General features: G+C 37.1%; 1 protein-coding gene and 1 pseudogene across 3 annotated transcripts in view; one reads left to right on the forward strand and one right to left on the reverse strand.

Annotated features, from left to right (window-relative positions):
- WBP1L (WW domain binding protein 1 like) overlaps nt 1-21,063 on the reverse strand; it is a 91,940-nt gene that overhangs the window by 43,110 nt on the left and 27,767 nt on the right. The gene's annotated exons all lie outside the window — the stretch shown is intronic.
- On the forward strand, nt 16,602-16,698 carry LOC141523192 (small nucleolar RNA SNORA31; annotated as a pseudogene).

Genomic DNA, 21,063 nt, shown 5'->3' on the forward strand with positions numbered 1-21,063 from the left:
ACTTAACCCCACTGCCTTGCAAAAACTTAAAAAGAAAAAAAAATGAAAACCCCCAAATGGAATTTCATAGAGTTGAACATGTCTGAAAAATGATTGAACAGGATCAGTAAAGGTTTTTTGTTTGGTGTGTGGGTGTGTGTGTGTGTGGGTGTGTGTGTGTGTGTGTGTGTGTAAGACAGAACCTAAGCTGTGCACTGAAGAAGGAGATTCTACATGGGAGCAGGAGAGAAGTGTGAAATGAGGAAAATCCTAACATGCACAGGTGAGCATTTCAATTATGGTAAATAGCTTATTAGGCCAGTCTTAATGTCTTCTAAACTCTTGAGACGAATCATTTTTTTTTTTAATTTGGTCCAGAGGTCATAACTAGAACAATGGTAAAAGACATGAGAAAGACAAATTTAGGCTTGATACAAGGAATATTTTCCTAATACTACGAGCTATCAATGTGGAATAGACTGCTTTGGATTGTCAGATTTCTTCTTTTCTCAGAAGTCTCAAAAAACAGAGAGGCCAGATGATCAGTCACTTGCCAGAAAGACTGTCTAGGGGAAGATGCTTAAAGGTTGGACTAAGGTCACTTCTTTTATTTTTTTAAGATTTTATTTATTTTGAGTTTTACAATTTTTCCCCTAATCTTACTTCCCTCCCCCCACAGAAGACAATTTGTCAGTCTTTACATTGATTCCATGGTGTACACTGATCCAAATTGAATGTGATGAGAGAAATCATATCCTTAAGAAAGAAACAAAATATAAGAGATAGCAAGATCAGACAATAAGATATCAGGTTTTTTTTCTAAATTAAATGTAATAATCCTTGTTCTTTGTTCAAACTCCACAGTTGTTTCTCTGGATACAGATGGTATTCTCCATTGCAGAGAGCCCCAAATTGTCCCTGATTATAGCAATGATGGAATGAGCGAGTCCATCAAGGTTGATCATTGCCCCCATGTTGCTGTTAGGGTGTACAGTGTTTTTCTGGTTCTGCTCATCTCACTCAGCATCAGTTCATACAAATCCCTCCAGGCTTCCCTGAATTCCCATCCTTCCTGGTTTCTAATAGAACAATAGTGTTCCATGATATACATCTACCACAGTTTGCTAAGCCATTCCCCAATTGAAGGACATTTACTTGATTTCCAATTCTTTGCCACCACAAACAGGGCTGCTATGAATATTTTTGTACAAGTGATATTTTTACCCTTTTTCATCATCTCTTCAGGGTATAGACCTGTAGTAGTACTGCTGGATCAAAGAGTATGCACATTTTTTTTTGCCCTTTGGGAGTAATTCCAAATTTCTCTCCAGAAAGGTTGGATGTGTTCACAGCTCCATCAACAAATGTAATAGTGTCCCTGATTTCCCACAACCCTTCCAACAATGATCATTATGCTTTCTGGTTATACTGGCCAGTCTGAGAGGTGTGAGGCGGTACCTCAGAGAAGCTTTAATTTGCATTTCTCCAATAAGTAATGATTTAGAGAAATTTTTTATATGACTATGGATTGCTTTGATTGCCTCATCTGTAAATTGCCTTTGCATATCCTTTGAGACTAAGGTCACTTCTGAGTCTATGAACGATCCAGAAATTTTCAGGTGTACCAGAAATCATTATGAATCTTAAAGTTCAGACAACAAATACAATACAGAAATAAAAGGAGATCTAAGTATTTAGGAAGTCAGTTGTCAAATCTAGAATACACCAATATAAAGAAATAATACTGATTACCCTACAGATTTAGTGTTGGACCAAAAAAATCCACTAACAAGCATTTAATAAATCCCTATGATAGGCCAGGCACCAAGCTAAGTGTTAGGTCTACAGAGATACCACAATCAAACTACCAAAAGAATATATAAAAGGAAGCAGTTAAGTGGTACAGTGGATAGAGATCCAGGCCTGAAGTCAGAAGGGCCTGAGTTCAAATCTAACCTCAGACACTTAATAATTACCTACCTGTGTGATCATGGGCAAGTCATTTAACCCACTGTCTTGCAAAAAAAAAAAAAAAAAACACCATAATTAGGAAATAACAAATTCATTTGGAGGAATAAAGGGTCAAGAATATCAAGGGATTTAGTGATAAAAAGTAAAAACAAAATTGGCTTAGTACTACTAGATCTCCATCTACAGTACAAAGCAGTAATTATCAAGACTATCTGATATTACATTAAAAATAGAAAAGTAAATTAGAAGAAAATGCTGGAAAAGCAAGACCTAGAAAGCAACGTACAGAGTGTGCCAGTGTTTAACAAACTCAAGAAACTACTAGGGAAGAGACTTATTTGATAAGAACTGCTAGAAGACTAGTAAACACTTATTTTAAAAAAGTCTTGATCAATACTTTTTGCCACAAAAAATTCCAAATAGATCTAAATAGAAAATCTCAAAAAATGCAGGAGATTGGGGGCAGCTAGATGACGCAGTGGATAAAGTCAGGAGGACCTGAGTTCAAATTCTGTCTCAGACACTGAATAATTGCCAAGCTCTGTGATTGTGGGCAAGACATTTAACTCTACTTAGGAGACTGAAAAATTATGGCTCTCATAATCATGGATGGGGGCAAATTCATAATCTGGGATGAAAAATCATAAAATTCAAGAAACTATCATGATTATATAAAATCAAAACGTTTTTACAAATAGAATTAAAACAAAAGCTACAGACTAGGAAAAAATCTTTGCTTAAATATTTCTCATAAAAGTCTCATGTTCAAGAAAACTTATGAAGAACTGACATAAATAGATGGTCTGCGCTAAAAAAAATGGTCACTAGATCAAGGAATAACAGGAAATTTAAATACCTAACAATATTAATAGAAATAATCAATAAAAATTTAAAGTGTTCAAAATACAATCACAAAAATGCAATTTAAAACTCTGAATATTACTTCACATCCAAACCAAAAGAGATGCTAAGAAATCGGAAAACTCATTGTTGAAGGGAAAGCTATAGGAAGATAAGAACACTAATTCACAGCTGAGAGTTGGTTTAATTGTTCTGGAAAATAATTTACAATTCTGCAGAAATTTTTTTTCTAAATTGTTCTACTTTTTGACATTGGAATTTTAATAATGAGATGAAATCCCCGAGATTACTGATAGGAAAATATACACATATTCATATATACATTCATACCAGCAATATTTGTAATAACAAAAACTTGGAAACAAAATTATGTTCCCATGGACTGGAGAATGCTTGAACAAACTGTGGCACATGAATATATAAACTGAATATTATAGATAATGAATGAGGATTTGAGAGAAACTTGAAAAAACTTGTTTGAATGTTGAGTGCCAAGAGAACAATATAGATAAAATAAAAATAAAAATGAAAATGTTCATAGCAGCCCTTTTTTTTGTAATGACAAAGGAAATGGTTGTCACTTAGAGAATGGCTGAACAAATTATGGTAGGTGAATGTTACGGAATTGAATTGGATGTTATGGAATTGTTGCATGAATGGAAAAATGGATGTGTTTAGAAAAAGCTAAGAAGACTTGTATGAACTGATGCAGAGTGAAGTGAACAGAATCAAAAGCAAAATATATATAATAACAATGACATTACAGAGACAAACAGCTCTAAAAATATTAAAACTCAGATAAATGCAATCATCAAACATGATTATAGAGAACTAAAAATGGTCTATGTTATCCAAATCCCAACATATAAGTGATAGATTCAAAATGAATAATGAGATATATTTTTGGAAAAATCTAATGTGGGAATGTTTTATTTAACTATGCAAATTTTTATAAGGATTTTCTTTTTATCCCCTTTTAATTTAGGGAGTAAAGGGGAAAGAAAAAATGTATCTTAATTATAAATTGTTTTTGGAAAAAACAAGATTTTATTAAGCACATACTTATATGGTAGGAACTGTCCTAGGCATTAGGGATAAAAAAAAAGCAAAAAGTTAACATGGAGAAATAGATGTCAAATAAAAGAACCAATGTTAGTATCATACTGTCATGGTTAAGGACACATCATCCCTCCTTTCTGTTAATGATCACTGAACTATTTTCAGAGCCCTTTTGGGGATTCTTATTGTGTTAAAGTAAAACACATAAATTTTAACATTAGACAAAGCTGGAAAAATTGACCCTAGTTTCTTTCCTCAATACATTATCTTTATGTTTTCCTGACTTTATAGATTCAAAAAAAGGATTAGTGTTCATTGACTATCCTGTTATGTGCTTAGCCTACTCATAGTCCAGGACAGGGGATGTACCTGTGATTCCTCTGGTAAAGCACTTTCTTGACACATGTAGGTTGATACATAATTTACAACTTAGAATCTTTTTTTTTTGGTTTTTGCAAGGTAATGGGTTAAGTGACTTGACCAAGGTCACAAAACAGTAAGTATCAAGTGTCTGAGGCCAAATTTGAATTCAGATCAAACTCAAATAGAAACAGGGGCCACTAAACCCTGGCTGCTGGATAGGTTAGGCTTGTGTATTTGACATCTCTGGTCTAGATCACTTGAGAGGTTAAGGTACTTGCCCAGTTACAAAGTCAATATTTCAAAGCAGAGATATGAGTGGAGTGGTGAGTGCTCCATCTACCATATCAAATGGCTCTATGGTGCCAGACTCAAGTCATTAATTAGCATGTTTAAAATTAGACATGATATCCATTAAAGAGTCCCTTTCCGGTTCCCTCTGTAAGTCCTATTAATGAGTCTTTCTTATGTTTAATTATATGAAAGCTAAGCCTCTTAATTTACTAATCTTACTAATAGACAGACTTTCCCAAAAATTAGCTTTATCATGTCACTCTCCTACTTGAGAATCTAAAATGGTTCCCCACTGCTGTATGAACCAAGCCGAATCTTCTCTGTCTGGATTTCAAGATCTTTCTTAGTTTGGTCCCTCTTCATCCAATATCATCTTCCAGTCTTCTAAAGGAATTTCATTTCTTTAGTGTCCTCTCACACATTCTGGATTTATTCATTGTCCTCAATGTCCTTTTTTTATGCTTCCACCAATCTAAAGTGTATGTAAAAGGTTTTACAAACCTTAAAGAGTAATACAAAAGACAATTATTAATGTTATTTCTCCTACAAAGCCCAAAGCCTCACTGCCTCCAAGAAACATTCCTTGATTAATCTAGTCATTCACCTTACTTGAAATTGTTTCCTACAACTTGTTGTTGTTGCTTGTCCTTTGTTCTCCTGCGTTAGTTTTGTCTGTCTTCCAAGAAGGGGGAGCCCATAACATTTACCATTTCTGGCTTCCTTCTCTCTTAGTATTTAGGAGAGTACTTAGAAGAGAACCAGACAAAGTTATGTCCTCAAATATTTTTTCATTGACAATTCTAATTTTATCTTATCTCCTAAATAATAGACTTCTTTATTCCACTATAGTTATAGTATAATGGAAAAGGCACTCATCTTCGAAGTCAGAAAGCCTGAGTTCAAGTCCTAGCTCTTATCCTAACTGCATGACACTTGCCAAGTCACTTAATCTCTAATTCTCATTCTAAATGTCCTAATAATACCTCTAAGCAATGGGGGGAGGAAAGGTTTAAGAAGTAGCATATGCAATATGAAAATTTGTTCTAAATCATTACTGATTAGAGAAATGCAAATCAAAGCATCTCTGAGGTACCACCTCACACCTCTCAGACTGGCCAATATGACCAGAAAAGACAATGATCAATGCTGGAAGGGAAATTTGGGACACCAATGCATTGTTGGTGGAGCTGTGAACACATCCATCCTTTCTGGAGAGAAATTTGGAATTTTGTCCAAAGGGCAATAAAAATGTGCATACCCTCTGATCCAGCAATACCACTACTGGGTCTATATCCTGAAGAGATGATGAAAAAGGGTTTGTAAAAATATCACTTGTACAAAAATATTCATAGCAGCCCTGTTTGTGGTAGCAAAGAATTGAAAACTGAGTGAATGTCCTTCAATTGGGGAATGGCCTAGCAAACTGTGGTATATGTATGTCATGGAACACTACTGTTCTATTAGAAACCAAGAGGGATGGGAATCCAGAGAAGCCTGGGGGGATTTGTGTGAACTGATGCTGAGTGAGATGAGCAGAACCAAAAAACATTGCACACCCCAACAGCCACATGGGGGCGATGATCAATCTTTTTTTTTTTTTTTAGGTTTTTGCTAGGCGATGGGGTTAAGTGGCTTGCCCAAGACCACACAGTTAGGTAATTATTAAGTGTCTGAGACCGGATTTGAACCCAGGTACTCCTGACTCCAGGGCCAGTGCTTTATCCACCACTCCACCTAGCCACCCCGGCAATGATCAATCTTGCTCATTTCATCAGTGCAACAATCAGGGACAATTTTAGGATATCTGTGATGAAGAACACCATCTGTATCCAAAGAAAGAATTGTGGAGTTTAAACAAAGACCAAAGAACATTATTTTTAATTTTATAAAAAAGGCATCTTATTATATATAATTTTGCTGTCTCTTATATTTTATTTTTTCCTTAAGGATATGATTTCTCTCCGCACAATTTTGATGAATGTATAGCATGGAAACAATATAAAGACTATCAGCCTGCTTCTGTGAGGGATGGGAAGCAAGACTGGGGGGAAAATTGTAAATTAAAAAAAAAAATTTTAAAAAGCCATATGATTTCCCCTCCTATCACAAGGAGAGGAAGCAGATCTAAACAACTGGGGAGAAGTCAAGTATTTAAATTGCATGGGATAAGATAACGTATGTAAAGTTATCGACTCCTATCATCTGGTCCTAAATTTTCTAAGGTACTGAAAACTAGGCTAAATAGTACTTGCATTACCTCACAAAGTTCTAAGGAAAATGCTTTGTCAATTTTAATGTGCTTTAGAAATCTGAGTTATTAACCAAAACTCCACTATAATACACTGAGAGGCAGAGCAAGCTGTGAAGCTGAATTTGACAAAAGGAAGCAGTGAACACTTAACCAATGATGCCAGGCAGCAGGAAATCAGCTCAACAATTTCAAATGACCAGTTCAGGTAACTAACTCACTAGAGCTACATGACTGTGTCCTTCTCTGTAAACTAAAGGAGGTCTTCAGTTCCAAATATCTGATTCTATGACAGAGATCAACATGATTCTTATCAATTACATAGAGGTTACAATTAAGTGCTTTCATTAGTTTTGTCATATATAATAGAGAAGTCAATGGTCTAGGCAGAGGCCTTTGGACAAACTGTAACATCTCTCCAGGCATCAGTTTCCTCCTCAATACAATGAGGATATTAAACAAGTTCTAGTTGATGAGGAAGTTCTCATTTGTACACTCTTTAATCTTAGTAGTCTAACAAAACGTAGCCTTTTGCTAGGCCTGCAGGGTGTCTTACATGCAGATGCAAAGAGAATGGCAATTTAGTTTCTAATCACAGGTCTAGGCTCTGTGTGGGTTAACATGACACTTCCAAGTGCTATGGCTGCCAGTGGAAAAAACCCAACAGTTCCCTCATCTAGCCACTTCTGCCACAAAATAAATCCACCAAGCAGACTGGCACATTTGTCAAGGGCTAATCACTCAAAAAAGAGACCTGAAATACTAACTGGCATGATGAGAGGGGTTAGTCTTTTGGCACACTGAAGAGGAACCGTGGATGTTTACCTGGCCATCAGTATGTACTTTGCCCAATTCTATCTACTCTTTTTTTCAGTTTCATACACCATCCTTTCCACACCCTAAAGCTAAGTAGTAGAGCTTTAGGGGCTCTTCCCCATCACCTACCAATTTCTTTTTTTTTTTTTAGGTTTTTTAGGTTTTTGCAAGGCAAATGGGGTTAAGTGGCTTGGCCCCCACCTCCCAATTTCTAACACAAGAATTAAAAAAGGTAATGACCAAATTTCATTTCAGAAAAAAAAATACAATAGTAGGGGCAGCTAGGTGGTGCAGTGGATAAAGCATCAGCCTTGGAGTCAGGAGTACCTGGGTTCAAATCCGGTCTCAGACACCTAATAATTACCTAGCTGTGTGGCCTTGGGCAAGCCACTTAACCTCATTTGCCTTGCAAAAAAAAAAAAAAACTAAAACAAAACAAAACAAAAAAATACAATAGTAATTTGACCTTTTTTTCTCCACAGTAAAAATTAAGTAACTATAGTCTGTGAGGTAGAAGAAAAAAATAGGAAAACTGTCTACAGGAACTCAAATAAGAAGGGGCATGGATAAGAAATGCAGTTTGGCAAACAATTTAACCCTCCAATAATCAGAATGTTTAAGTTTTATTTATTTAAGGCAATGGGTTTTTAAGTGACTTGCCCAAGGTCACACAGCTAAGCAATTATTAAGTGTCTGAGGCCAATTTGAACTCAGTTCCTCCTGACTCCTGAGCCAGTACTCTATCCACTGCACCACCTAGTGATCCCAATTGGACTATTTGAAAAAAAAAAACTCTGAAGTGTAAAAAATAATCAAATATTCACTGTGATACAATGCTCAGTAATGACCCTATCAGAAAAAAAAAGAACTTCTAGACTAGCAAACTTATTTTTGTTCCTTTATTTTATAAGAAATGTTTTTCCTGTTATGGTCAATACAAAACTACTGAATACAATTCCCTATTTCATTTGATGATTCAGGAAAATGAAGGTTCTCTAGGTGACCATTGGGATTAATTATCATGTAGAACACTATACAGATGAAGAAAATTGAACTGAAAGATATATCTTATAGGGACCTAGATTTCAATGTTTTGTTCTGAATAAAGAGGTCATAAGTTTATTTTTTTATAAAAAATCAAGAACAGAAAAAAACCAATCTGATTAAGAGTCCCAGTTAATAACAGATCACTATGAGGGTCTCCCTTGAACAACATTAATCATAATCTATAAATACTCAATTCCAGTACCACTGGCTTCCTTGCTGTCTCCTTCATCTCTGCTTATTGGTTTTCTAAAATCTCTTCTATGGAAGTCTTTCCCAACTCATCTTAATTCTAGTGCCTTCCTTCTTTTTTTGTTTTTTTAGGTTTTGGGTTTTGTTTTTTTTTTTGCAAGGCAATGGGGTTAAGTGGCTTTCTCAAGGCCACACAGCTAGGTAATTATTAAGTGTCTGAGGCCAGATTTAAACTCAGGTACTCCTGACTCCAGGGCCAGCGCTCTATCCACTGTACCACCTAGCTGCCCCTAGTGCCTTCCTTCTAATAATAATTTCCAATTTATTCTGTATATAGTTTGTTGTCTCCCCCATTAGACTAGGAGTTCCTTAACAACACGGCCTATCTCGACTCTTTGTATCCCAGTGCTTAGTTCAGAGTCTAACATATAGCAGATGATTAATAAATGTTGAGTGACTGAGAATCCAACCCCACTTTTCTTGTCCATAATGTGTCTTGTCTACAGTCCTTGAGTTCTCTAGACTCCTCTAAAGGAGTTCACTCAATGAGTTCAGGGTCTTCTCTTGTCACTGTGTGGATAGAGTACATAGGCTATTCCCCTTCCCTCAGCCTTGTTCCACAATCAACTATTTTCTAGCCAACTTTCTCTCTGACTTCAGTCTTTACATTTGAAGTCCTTTGTGGTCATTGAATACCTCTACATTAGGGTGACTACAACTTGAATCCTTTGGAGATTAGTGTTACACCATTACAATTTGTCACTTGGTATCAACAATGGCAGTCCCTTTTAAGTAATTTTCTCTTTTTAGATACCAGGATGGTCAACAAAAGGAAATGCTACTGGGTAAATGTCAAGTTCTTGTAGCCAAGGAAGCCAATGGGCTAAAGATGTTAGGTGACAGGGATGTGCAGCCAGAGGGGTGGCTTCTCAGTATGGCTGAGGTTGGACCCCTTTGACTTGATTTTCCCAAAATGACAGCTGGATAATGTCTCACCTGGAAGAATAAATCTGGCCTAAGACATTTGACTTACCACGTGACCTGCCTGGACACTGACATTCAATACTTATATCTATAAAGAAATTTTCCTTTAATGTCCTGGATCTTTATAATTACTAAGCAAACCAGAAAAAGAAGTTTTAGGTAAATTGGATCTAATAGCCAGAGATGGGTTAGGTGTCTGGCTCTGACACCTGCTATAAGCTACATGTTAAGAGGGAAGTAAATTTCCTTAGTTTTTGCGTTAGAGGAGAGGGGATATTTAGGTAAGAAGAATGGGAAATTCTTAGGATAATTATAGTTTCAAGTTCTAGTTTAAGGAAAGGAATGCGAAGTTAGATAAGTACACCAGGAAAAGGAAAATATGGGAATATTTGGGGAAAAAATTTATTTTGGTTAAGGATGTTTGAGTCATTATTGTAACGAGAGCATTTATTTTAAACCAGATGCTGGGTGCTGGGTACTCTTAGAAAAAGATGTGTTGAATGTATGTGCTACAAGCTTGAGTCAATGTAATAATTCTCATTGGGAGTTTGCTCATGTAGTAAAATACTAATGGAAGTTTGTGTTAAAAGTGAAGTACGTGTGTCAATATGGCAATAAGGCAAAATGTAAACTGCAATAAGCTCCAGAATCTCATTGTTTTGTGATGGAAGCATGTGTTTTGATATGAGTAAAATGTTAAGCAGTTTCTCTACCAGAAGACAAGGTCTCAATTAGTCACCAGAGCTAGACAGGACTTGAAAAGATGCTGAAGGGTATTATATGCCTCCAAGGGAGAAGAGAAGGAGAAGAGAAGAGAGACACTGGACCAGTTCATCTCCACCATCTCTCACTTATGTGTACATTGTTTATCTGTAACTTCCCCTTGACTCTGTAAGTGTGACACCCCTACTTATGCCCTTCTCCTAATGGAAAGGAGGAGGGAGGCAGGGTGAAAATGTTTTCCAATGAGAGAGAAAGAGGGAGATTACTGGATGGCATTATTATATCTACATGAGTCTGTATATCCTATCTAGGGAGGGAGTCCTATCTATGATTTAGACAATGTGGTATTAGTAAAGGTAGGAGGAGAATCTAGCGGACAGAAGTCAATGCCCAATCTTTTGGTGTGTCTAACTGTTGGATTTATGATAGTTTACAGCAGTTTTAGAATTGGCCTTGGGTGACGGTACCTCTGGGTCTGGCCTAGATTCTCAGTCCCTGGTCAGAGGTGAACTGTGCCACAGGATTCTGATCCAAAGGAGAGAGACACCGGTGGCATGTGACTGAGTCAGTTCAGGGTGACTATTGTTTATAACTGACTGGCCAGGATATTTGCCTGGGGAGTAGCAAATGTCTGAACATGTCCAGAAGAAGGGTACATATATTCAGGCCTGTACAACTTAAAGAAATAGGTGACCTCAGACTCATGTGAGATTAATGATGGTACCTGTATCCCTTGTAAACTGGGGGCATTTGTTAAGGGAAACTGATTATGAGTTAGTATGGACCTGCAAGGAAAGTGCTGAAATGACCATTTGAAGAAAAATAATTTAAGAAACATCACTAGGTATATTAGCTATTCTTGGGGTTGATCCAATAGCACAAAATCAGGAATTTAGTTTGGATTTTGGAGCCAGGAAGATCTTTCTAAAGATATAAGTATAAAAACTTGCAGTGGAAGGAGGTACAGCAACTTTGGAAATGACAATCCTATTAGTCATGTGTGTCTCCCACATATGATCCTGTTAATAACTCAAATAGTACAAAATTCTATCAGCAAATTAGGACTGGTGTATGGCTATAATAACAAAGAGGTAAAAATATTGATAGAAAAAGTCAGTAGTGCTATTATTGAAGATGAGGATTATGAATTAATTTGAGGAAGGCATTGCTGGTGAAGTGTGAAGACAAAGTAATTATTTAAAAGAAAAAGGGGGAGTTGTGAGGAATGAAGGGTGTTGATCTTCATAGGGTGTGGAGGGGGGCCCCTTTGAAATCCATTACAAAGGGGGAATGGCCCCAGTCAATCAAAAAACTGGGAGAGTTCCCCCAAATCCCATTCCAAAAATGACAAACTAGGGACAGCTAGGTGACACAGTAGATAGAGCACCTGCCCTGGAGTCAGGAGTACCTGGGTTCAAATCTGACCCCAGACACTTACTAATTACCTAGCTTTGTGGCCTTAACTTAACTCCACTTGCCTTGCAAAAATCTAAAAGAAAAACAAAGATGACAAACTAGATTAGAATAACATAGTCTAGACCTTCTCCTTTTCACATGCTCAAAGAAATCTATCTGTTCTTGCTCATTAGTATAATGAGCAGGGTGGGGAAACATAGAAACCAATGTATCAATTAGTTTTCGACCCCAGACTATGACTGGCATGAATGAGGCAGGGACAAAGTCTTTCAAGGTTTATAAAAGAGCTTGTATGTTGGTATTTCCCCACCCCTCTCTCCCACCATAAGAGAGGTATGCCATTTTGTTAATATCTTAATAAAAACCATTTTAATCATCTGGGGGAAAAAAATGGCAGTCTTTAAAGGTGAATTTCTGTTTCAAGGAGTATGGGGTCATTAAAATTAGCCTTCAATTTCAAAAAATTCAGCCTACTCCACCCCCCCATTCATTTCTGGTCCAAGTTAATTGTCTGTTCATGGTACCAGTCAAAGATATAGGTACTGATGGACTATTTCTTTAGTCCATCCATCCAACTTCTGAACAATAAATACATTCTTTATCCACTTAGTTTTCCCTATGTGGAAAGCAGGTCTGAAATTCTTTTAAGCAATTCTGAATCTCAACCAAAGTATTTGATATAATGAATACAATGTTAAATGCAAAGAAAAACATTAAGATTGCCTTACCATCTATCAAATATGCTTCTATAATTGAATTCTTTACTGGAAACTACATAGAAGAAAGTATATTTTTAGGAGCTAAGAAATACTCCAGATGCAAGTTTATTTTTATGGATATATTCTAATAAAATTTTAAACAATCCCATTTTAACATACCACCATGGAGTGAAGATAATATCCCTAAGAACTTTTAATTTTAAAGGTAATTTACATAACAACATTGTGAGTTGATTGAGCTTGATGGATGCAGCTCCTCCTAGCAGTTCAAAGAGCTAGGCCAACCCTGAGAGAACAGCTATGGATAATACTATCCCCATCCAGAGGAAGAAAAGAGGAAAAAAACAAGACAAAATTTTTAAAAACCCTATAGAAAATGAATGAACACTATATTCACTTTTTTGAAAATTTTCTCTTATGTATTTCTTTCCTATCTCATGGGGTTTTTTTTCTTTTCCCTTAATCCTAATTCTTCATACCAAAAATGACTAATCTGTAAACATGTTAAACACAAATGTAATTGTACAATATTCACCTGTTAGCTGCAGAGAGGGAGTGGGATGGGAAGGGAGGGTAGGAGGTCATGTAACTTAAAAATACGCATTTGCATGTGGATGAATACTGAAAAACTTTCATAGCACAATTAGAAAAATAAAATATCAATTAAAAAAATTTTAAGGTAATTTTTCATTTAAACCCACTTCCTCAAAAATACTATTCTACTTTATCAGCCTTGTTTAGGGTCAAAAGACCAGCGTTCAACAACTTCTCCCTAAATGGGGAAAGCTAAGTGGCCCAGTGGATAGAGCACCGGCCCTGGAGTCAGGAGTACCTGAGTTCAAAACCCACCTCAGACACTTAATAATTACCAATACCTGTGTGGCCTTGGGTAAGCCACTTAACCCCATTTGCCTTGCAAAAAAAAAAAAGCCCAATGTAACTGCCTTTCTGGGGACCAGCACCATATTTATGGTTAATAAAAAATCAGAAGAAGTGTGAAATAATTGACAGAGTACTAATCTTGAAGCCAGAAAGAAATAGGTTCAAATTCTACCTCAAGATACATAATTGCTTTTGGACGCTAGAAATAAATCACATAACCACTGTGAATTTTCCCATTTGTAAAATGAAAGAACTGGACTCATAGCCTCTATGGTTCCTTCTAGCTCTAAATCTATGATCCTATAAAACTGTTAACTTCTGCTTTAGAGAGAAAAACATTATTTAAATGGCTTTCATGCAAACTGATAGAAGTGACAGACTTTCATAAACTCTTCATCAGACACTAATGACATTAATAAAAGGGGAAACAGATTTCATATTATTTGGAGGTGTTCATTTCCCTCATTAGAGAAGGTGAAATACATTATGTATGAACTACAACAGAAACCTGGCTCTGTGTACAGCTTTATTGTCAAGAATTGCTGCTTAACAGTTCCTAAGAAAAAGTTCAGTGAGAGGGAAACGACAATTTTTATTCCAGAAATGCTGTCTGATCTATCTGCTGGTCAAGTGACTACGTGCCATCTGTTTCCAAAAGGATAACTCCTAAATTAATGGGAATTAATTAATACAGCAGTTTAGGAGTGAAGATTCAAACTAGAGAACTCTTATAAATACAGAGGCAAGTAGACAAACACATTACTTGTAATGATAGTAGAAGCACAACCCAACTTCCATCAGAGACCTATTTTCTATTTATGAAAGCACTTCAGCTCTTCTTTCTTCCAGCCCTTGACTCATTTTCCCCATATAGTACAGATTCCAGTTCATTCAAACTTTCTGTTCTAGCCATCACTGACCAAGATCACTTTTCTCTGAACTTCAAAAACAGTTAAAAGTTTGCACCACAGAATTTAATGTTTAATTATGTCATCCCCTGTCTTATACTATTCCTTAATTGTTCTGTGTTTGTTTTGTGCCCTGGACAACAGAATGGAAACTCCTAGGGGCAAGGAAAACCCATTTCTCAGTTGCTGCTACAAAGTATCTAGCCTGGCCAGGGCTGCATATTGGGGAGAGATTTAAGTAAAGACTTACTGATTGATAATAAAGTCACACCCAACTAGATCTAACAGTTGAATTCTCCTTAAAATAGCTCACTTCCACAAACTGTGGTATATGTATGTGACAAACTGTGGTATATACATATGATGGAACACTATTGTTCTATTAGGAACCAGGAGGGGCGGGAATTCAGGGAAGCCTGGAAGGATCTGTATGAACTGATGATGAGGGAGATAAGCAGAACCAGAACATTGTACACACGAAAAGCAACATGGGAGTGAGATCAACCTTAATGGACTTGCTCATACCAACAGGACAACAATCAGGCACAATTTGAGGATATCTGTGATGGAGAATGCCATCTGTATCCTGAGAAAGAATTGTGGAGTTTGAACAAAGACCAAAAACCTTTAATTTAAAAAAAAAAAGTTGTCTTAATATGTAATTCTGCTATATCTCATACTATATGTTTCTTCCTTAAGGATATGATTTCTCTCTCATAACATTCAACTTGGATCAACTGCCTTCTATGGGGGGTGGGGGAGGGAGGCAAGATGGGGGGGAAAAGGAAAACTCAAATAAAACCTTTCTAAAATTAAAAAAATAGCTCATTTCCTAACCATATATTACCAAGCTGAAGCAAGACTCAAATCTGGGCTACAGCTAAGTGATTCAGTTTGGCTTCTCAGTTGCTTTATTGCAAGTGAGAATAATGTTTTAATTGAAATATAAAGTCCTTCAAGAGGATTTGATTCTCTCAGGCTATGAGTATTCCTTCCTTCTTAAAAATTTACAATACTTCATCTGTGCCTTTTTTTAGGACTCTTTTTTTTTTTTAGGTTTTTGCAAGGCAGTGGGGTTAAGTGGCTTGCCCAAGGCCACAAAGCTAGGTAATTAAGTGTCTGAGACCGGATTTGAACCCAGGTACTCCTGACTCCAAGGCCAGTGCTTTATCCACTACGCCCCCTAGCTGCCCCTTTTTTTATGACTCTTAACAGTCTGCCTATTCCTGGGGTCCCCAAACCCAGCATGGCAATCTTGAAAGAACAAGGCAAATCCCAAGTCTTCTTCCTAAAACTTAGAACCTCATAAGACAAAGCAGAGGTCTAAATTCTTGGTTTTTCCAAGACAGTGGGGTTAAATGACTTGCCCAAGGTCACACAGCTAAGTAGTAAGTGTCTGAGGTCAAATTTGAACTCAGGTTCTACTGATTCTATGACCAGTGACCTATCCACTGTGCACCTGGCTGACCCATCAGAGGTCTAAATTCTGTGTGGAAATCTGCCTAGTTTTAGTGAGAGCCCCTATTTTAAGTATACTCATTAGCTCCACAGTAGAAGTTCTAGAAATTTTCAAAGTACTGGCTAATGACTAAACAATGATCTTTGAAACTCTAAATGAGAACCATATGACAAACTATTCAGTGCTTAAAAACAGCACTTTGAGCCAGGAGGCCCTATTTTGGGGTAAGCTCATTTAAAGCATGTATATAAACCTAATGACAAACAATAGGGAGGTGCTTCAATGGCAAAATAGCTGTTTCTACTGGACTGAATCCCAAAGGAACCAATCATTTATGTAAAATTCAGCCCAAGCAGGACCTAGGCTGTTTTTTTTTTTTTTGCAAGGCAAATGGGGTTAAGTGGCTTGCCCAAGGCCAAACAGCTAGGTAATTATTAAGTGTCTGAGACTGGATTTGAACCCAGGTACTCCTGACTCCAGAGCAGGTGCTTTATCCACTGAGCCACATAGCTGCCCCCAGGCTGTTTTTCTAGACAGGAATTGGTTTACTTCCTCAAATTTACCTACAATATTTTGAATCTCTTTTTCCCCCCATGCATCCCTCCTAACATATTATTTTTCCATATACATCAATGCTACCAGAGAGGGGAATATCCACATCGATGAAATTTATGATGCCTTTCTATCTGCTTTTAAGGTTTCCACTAAGATGCAAGAAAAATTATCCTCCCACTTTCTTTCTGCCTGACTGTGGCAGTCTAGATTGAATAGGGGAACACAAGAGGTGACTGAACAAGCCATCACCTCATCTGTATGTGTGAGTGTTTTCTAATTATTTTCTAAATTTTTTTTGGTGGGGATTTTGGAATGGAAATAGGACAAAAGTATATCCCAGCCATGCAAATTTGCTAGATCTTTTGACTTGAGCAAGTTCTTTAAAATTAGTTTGGAATAGATTTGGATCTTTAAATATATGTAGGTCAGATTCAGAAATGATAATTGTTATAGAATGAGACCATTTAGAAGAACTTTAAGGGCAGAAGTATGACAGGTCTGAATTGATTTTTAAAGCCTACATTCCTAGTTTGCAGTTAAAAATTTTTAATACTAAATATGTGGTATTCCCAAGCTGATTTTTTTAAAGAGAAGCTCAAATGTTGACTCCTCTAAATAAAAATGAGTTTTATGTCTGAAAAAAAAAAAAAGAAATTTATGATGCCTAAAATTATCAAAGTACATATGTTGATCCAATAACTTAAACTCCAAAAACACTCACTAAATGTTTGTTTGAATTAAAGATGTCCCAACCATATTTTCCCTCTATTTGACACTTCCGGACATCCTTGAAAGTGTCTCTCTTTATGTAGGGTCAAATGTAAACACTATTGAATCTCTATTGTGGGGGGGGGGCAGGGAATGGTTCTGGGACAGATGGTATTCAATTTCCAGGTTCAAATCACTAAATCAAGCCAAACAAGCTAAGGCAGTTTATGGAGTTCAGGGTTCCATGCCCACTGGTCCCAACACAGCATGCCACAAAGATAGCTAGCAACACAGTAGGTTCCATTTCAATTTAATGCTCCTACATCTAAATCAGCAACAAGTCACTGGGAAGGAAGAGTTGGTAACATTGCTATCTATGAACCAAAGAAGTTTTTAATATAACATTAGTTTTAAAAACTAGGACAAAATTAAATTTTACTGGATGTATATTTACCTCTCCAAGGAAAGGGGGAGGAAAGGAGTACATATGGGCTCTTGCTGGAGGAAGTGATTGTTTTCTTTGGCACCATCCAGGATTAAAGTTTCAAAATCAGCAGTTAACATTCCTCCTATCCACTGAGTTACTCTTCAGTCCACTAAGTTCTCTTTACTCTGATAACAGGAATGTGTTGAAAAACAAGACTTGGGACTCTGAAATAGCCTCTTTCAGCAGATGTGGTTGGAGTTCAAGAATTCACATAAATTATCCAAAAGACTTGGGTCTGAATCTCTGCCTCTACTTTTTTCTTCTTAAGGGTGGGGTGGGGTGCAGCTAGGCAGTGCAGTGAATACAGCACTGGCCTTGGAGTCAGGAGTACCTGGGTTCAAATTCGACCTCAGATACTTAATAATTACCTAGCCTTGTGGCCTTGGGCAAGCCACTTAACCCCATGGCCTTGAAAAAAAAAAAAAGAGGGGGAAGGGAAGCACCTATGTATTTTCTAAAGCTCTGTTACCTACAAGACTTCTAAAAAAAGAAATTCAGCCCAAAATTTGGTCTTTAACCTTTGGTAGTGCAAATAACTAAATCCTCTGTTTGTATTATACTGAAGTCCTCTCCTAGTCAGGCTCTCATTGTATTTATGTATCTTACCTGGAGGAAAGAACTGTAAGGATCAAGCCCAAGAGGTCACAAAGTCCTTGATTCGATACTAAGCACTCCACATTAGCTTGAGGGAATAAAAAAAGGGGAGCAAAACAGTAGCCAGTTTATTCTCTCTTTTTTACTTTTAAGACTGTCTTTCCTACCCCAGGCTGGAAGTACAGTGGCCACTCACAACTATTTATCTGTAGTTCTGGCCTGGTTTTGCTCTCCACAAGCAACTTAGTGGGATCCTGCTCCTAGGAGTTTACTATATTAGGACCAGACAGTACAGACATCTTATCCACTCAGCCTACTGCACAGCAGAACCCTTAAACTCTACATCTTCAGGCTCCCAGCAGAAGGGATTACAGGCAAATACCACCACATTTGGTGTAGTTAAGTCTCCTGCTATAAAGGCAGATATAACATACAGTAGATAGAATAGATATAGTAGAAAGTGCAGACAAAGTCAGGACATCTGATCTAGCTAGACAGATCTGAATAAGTAGTTTCACCTAGTATCATAGGAGCATAGTTTTAGAGTTGGAATAAACCTTAGACACTACTAGTCCAAATGCTTCCATTTACAGATGAGGAAACTGAGGTCCAAACTTTACTGATTTATTCTAGATCACACAGACAGTGGATGTGTCAAAAAACAGAATTCTAGCCCTCTAGAACCCTAGTCCTAGCCCTCTTAACTACAAATCTAAATACTTTCCTTCCAGTGTACCACTAATGCCCTGCTTTCTCTTCTATAAAATAAGAATAATGTTTGTACTGCATAATCTATATCTTCCTTTTTCCCTTAGAAAGGGCATTAAACCCTTTCTGGCCATATGGACAACCATTACTATTGTCACAATGTTTTCCTGACAATCTGAAGTAGTGTTGTTAATCACAAATAGAAATGGTTCTCTGAACCCCCATACTGACTTAGAAAATTACAAATTACCATTATCTGTATTATATCATGTTTTTATCTTGTTAAACACTTCCCAATTACTTTTTTTTTAGGGTTTTGCAAGGCAATGGGGTTAAATGGCTTTCCCAAGGCCACACAGCTAGGTAATTATTAAGTTCTGATGCCACATTGGAATTCAGGTCCTTCTGACTCCAGGGCTGGTGCTCTATCCACTGAGCCACAACCCCGGGGCCATGACTTTTTTTTTTGGATTTTTTTTTTTGCAAGGCAGTATGGTTAAGTGGCTTTCCCAAGGCCACACAGCTAGGTAATTATTAAGTGTCTGAGGCCGGATTTGAACTCAGGTACTCCTGACTCCAGGGCCGGTGCTCTATCCACTGTGCCACCTAGCCATCCCTGACCCCATGACATTTTAATCTGGTTTAGAGGCCAAAGTTTTACAGGTCTCAGAATATGACAGACAGTCATCAAACTATATCCTGTCCAGCAGAATGGGCCCCCTTATCTGTTTTTGTACAATATGCAAAGAATGATTTTTAGCTTTATTTTAGATTTATTGCATTAAAAAATATCTGAAAAATTGAAAAATTTGAAAACTTTAAAAACATTTTAATTTAAAATTTTAAAGACATTCTTAACTCAGTGCAGTTTGCCCATTTGTGATCTAGAAGGATCTGCTGCCCTGATCACCAATCAGAATTAGCCTGATTGGGGCAGCTAGGTGGTGCAATGGATAAAGCACCGGCCCTGGAGTCAGGAATACCTGGGTTCAAATCCGGTCTCAGACACTTAATAAATTACCTAGCTGTGTGGCCTTGGGCAAGCCACTTAACCCCATTTGCCTTGCAAAAACCTAAAAAAAAAAAAAATACATAGCAGAATTAGCCTGATCATTAATGAGAAAAAGACCAAAAGAGCAGCAAAGCATTAGGAGAGACCTTTTCAGACACCAAAAAAGTCCCATTTCTTCTTTATGATAAAGGGTATATTAATATGCCTTCTTCTTGGGAAGGTTACACCACAGACAATGGTAACTAGTCTTCCCTTGTTCTTTCTTGTCTCTTAAATATCAATTTACATCTGGCTTCAGGATATCTGCTATTATAAATAATTCTGGGTGCTTTTGGCAAGGGAGGAGGTAGGTAGATTGGGTTATTTAAGATACTCTATCTAGCTATCTATAGAAACTCATTTAATTGGGTTGCTATACAACAAAAAATAGAAAACCAAATGATATTAATGTTGTGATTCAAACACCATCTCCTCCATAAGGAACTCCCTGATTTTCCCAGCTGGACATGAGCTCCCCTTCTTCCAATTCTCAGTTGTTTGCCTGTGACTCTTTATCAAACAAGCATTTATTATTAAACATCTACTACATGCTCAGCACTGTGTGAGTTGCTGGGGATTCAGGTACAAAGAATGAAACAATCTCTCAATGGCACTTATCATGTCTTTGTCAGATTTGAGGATTAAGATAAGGAATTCCCACACAGAGAAAAGAAGGGAAGACTGGAAAGTGCTGTGTGAAACTGAGACATTTTCCAAACCATTTCTTCTACCCAAAACAGTACTTTCTTCTCTAGACAGTACAGGATGGCAAATTCCTTGTGGGCAGAAACCATGTCTTAATCATCTTTGTATCCCAGGCAGCACTTATCACAGGGCTCTACACATGGCAAATCCACAAAAATTAACCAAATGAAGTCCACAATAAAGAACTGAACTAATCTTTAGCTCTCCTTATGGATGGCCAATCCAAGTGCCAGGAGAAGAGGCCTATTATCAAGGGTGATGGAATATCAAACTCCCTTTGAAGAAAAGTCTTGTGTCCATTTCTTTTTTACAGGATACATGTTAGAGAGATTAACCTCAT

This window comes from Macrotis lagotis, chromosome 4 (assembly GCF_037893015.1).
Source record: "Macrotis lagotis isolate mMagLag1 chromosome 4, bilby.v1.9.chrom.fasta, whole genome shotgun sequence".
Lineage (NCBI taxonomy): Eukaryota > Metazoa > Chordata > Mammalia > Peramelemorphia > Peramelidae > Macrotis > Macrotis lagotis.